Source organism: Schistocerca piceifrons, unplaced genomic scaffold (genome assembly GCF_021461385.2).
Source record: "Schistocerca piceifrons isolate TAMUIC-IGC-003096 unplaced genomic scaffold, iqSchPice1.1 HiC_scaffold_961, whole genome shotgun sequence".
NCBI lineage: Eukaryota > Metazoa > Arthropoda > Insecta > Orthoptera > Acrididae > Schistocerca > Schistocerca piceifrons.
Window position 1 is genome coordinate 110,001 of NW_025729236.1, and position 2,500 is coordinate 112,500.

General features: G+C 62.1%; 1 non-coding gene across 1 annotated transcript in view; it reads left to right on the forward strand.

The window, feature by feature from the left end:
* LOC124774416 overlaps nt 1–2,500 on the forward strand; it is a 6,842-nt gene that overhangs the window by 1,793 nt on the left and 2,549 nt on the right. Inside the window, exon 1 of the ribosomal RNA XR_007015293.1 lies at nt 1–2,500. This exon is cut by the window's left edge and continues 1,793 nt beyond it; it is cut by the window's right edge and continues 2,549 nt beyond it. This is a non-coding gene — a ribosomal RNA (large subunit ribosomal RNA).

The window sequence follows — 2,500 nt, forward strand, 5'->3', positions numbered from 1 at the left end:
GTCGGTGCAGATCTTGGTGGTAGTAGCAAATACTCCAGCGAGGCCCTGGAGGGCTGACGCGGAGAAGGGTTTCGTGTGAACAGCCGTTGCACACGAGTCAGTCGATCCTAAGCCCTAGGAGAAATCCGATGTTGATGGGGGCCGTCATAGCATGATGCGCTTTGTGCTGGCCCCCGTTGGGCGAAAGGGAATCCGGTTCCTATTCCGGAACCCGGCAGCGGAACCGATACAAGTCGGGCCCCTCTTTTAGAGATGCTCGTCGGGGTAACCCAAAAGGACCCGGAGACGCCGTCGGGAGATCGGGGAAGAGTTTTCTTTTCTGCATGAGCGTTCGAGTTCCCTGGAATCCTCTAGCAGGGAGATAGGGTTTGGAACGCGAAGAGCACCGCAGTTGCGGCGGTGTCCCGATCTTCCCCTCGGACCTTGAAAATCCGGGAGAGGGCCACGTGGAGGTGTCGCGCCGGTTCGTACCCATATCCGCAGCAGGTCTCCAAGGTGAAGAGCCTCTAGTCGATAGAATAATGTAGGTAAGGGAAGTCGGCAAATTGGATCCGTAACTTCGGGATAAGGATTGGCTCTGAGGATCGGGGCGTGTCGGGCTTGGTCGGGAAGTGGGTCAGCGCTAACGTGCCGGGCCTGGGCGAGGTGAGTGCCGTAGGGGTGCCGGTAAGTGCGGGCGTTTAGCGCGGGCGTGGTCTGCTCTCGCCGTTGGTCGGCCTCGTGCTGGCCGGCGGTGCAGGATGCGCGCGCCTGCGCGGCGTTCGCGCCCCGGTGCTTCAACCTGCGTGCAGGATCCGAGCTCGGTCCCGTGCCTTGGCCTCCCACGGATCTTCCTTGCTGCGAGGCCGCGTCCGCCTTAGCGTGCTCCTCCGGGGGCGCGCGGGTGCGCGGATTCTCTTCGGCCGCCATTCAACGATCAACTCAGAACTGGCACGGACTGGGGGAATCCGACTGTCTAATTAAAACAAAGCATTGCGATGGCCCTAGCGGGTGTTGACGCAATGTGATTTCTGCCCAGTGCTCTGAATGTCAACGTGAAGAAATTCAAGCAAGCGCGGGTAAACGGCGGGAGTAACTATGACTCTCGGTCGCGTGCACGTTGCGTGCGCGGCCTCTTGGATGGCACCCTGCTCCAGCCGCCACCTGCCATCCCTGGTCTGCTGGACTTCTGGGCGGACCTCTTCACCAAGAAGCCCATCTCCACCGCGGGCTTCATTCGTGACCGCCTCCTCCCGCACTCAGAGCCTGTCGCTCTTGAGTGCATATGGGGGCCGGTCACACATGAGGAGGTCGCCGCCGCGTTGCCGCCCAGGGGATCAGCAGCCGGGCCGGACGGCCTTACCCCAGCGGAGTTGCGGCGCCTGCCGCACGAAGTCCTGGTGAAAGTGATGAATCTCTTCCTTCTGGCCCGCGCCCTTCCGGAACGCCTGCTTCGCGCGCGGACGTCCCTTCTCCCGAAAACGGCTGCACCAACATCCCCCGCTGACTTTCGCCCCATTACGGTCTGCTCGGTGTTGGCGCGGACCTTTCACAAGGTTCTCGCGTCACGCCTGATGCGCGCATGTGCTGTGGACGAACGTCAGCGGGCATTCATCCCTCGGGATGGGATGTTGGAAAATACCTTCATCTTGGACACTGCTCTCACCGACGCAGTTCGCTCCTGCCGCTCTGTCTTTGTGGCGTCGATCGACGTATCTAAGGCATTCGATTCGGTAGATCATGCTGCCCTTCGCCCCGTGCTGAAGGCGCATGGCCTGCCGGATTGCTTTGTCGAGTATGTCGAGCGGTGCTACGAGGGCAGCACGACAGTGATAGCGGACGGCGCCGGCGTGGGCGTGTCTGTGCAGCCAGCACGGGGCGTTCGCCAGGGCGATCCCCTCTCCCCCCTCCTGTTCAACTTTGCGGTGGACTACGTTTTAGGCCAACTGCCCTCCCACATCGGAGCTCGGATCCTCGGTCGCAGAGTCAACGCTGCGGCCTTTGCAGATGACGTCTTGCTGTTTGCAGCGACCCCGAGGGGCTTGCAGTCCCTCATCGACGCAGCTACCGCAGCCCTCGCCCACCTGGGGCTGCAGATCAACGCCCGGAAGTGTTTCACCCTCGCCTTAGTCGCGTCAGGGCGCGAGAAGAAGGTGAAGGTGGACAGCAATGTCACCTTCACAGCAGGCAATACCACCATGCCTGCCCTGCGTGTGGGTGAAACCTTCCGGTACCTGGGGCTGCAATTTTCCACGGCGGGTCGCTGTGTCTTCAATCCACGTAGCCACCTGGTGGAGCAGCTTGACGTCATCTCCCGAGCTCCGCTGAAGCCGCAACAGCGCCTCCACGCTCTCACCAACGTACTTCTCCCTGGCCTGTACCACGGGCTGGCCCTCAGCCGCACCCGGGTGGGTGCATTGAAGTCGGCCGACGTTACCATCCGGGCCGCCGTCAGGAGATGGTTCCGCCTTCCGGCGGACACCCCCCTGGGATACTTCCACGCTCCTGTTGCCCAGGGGGG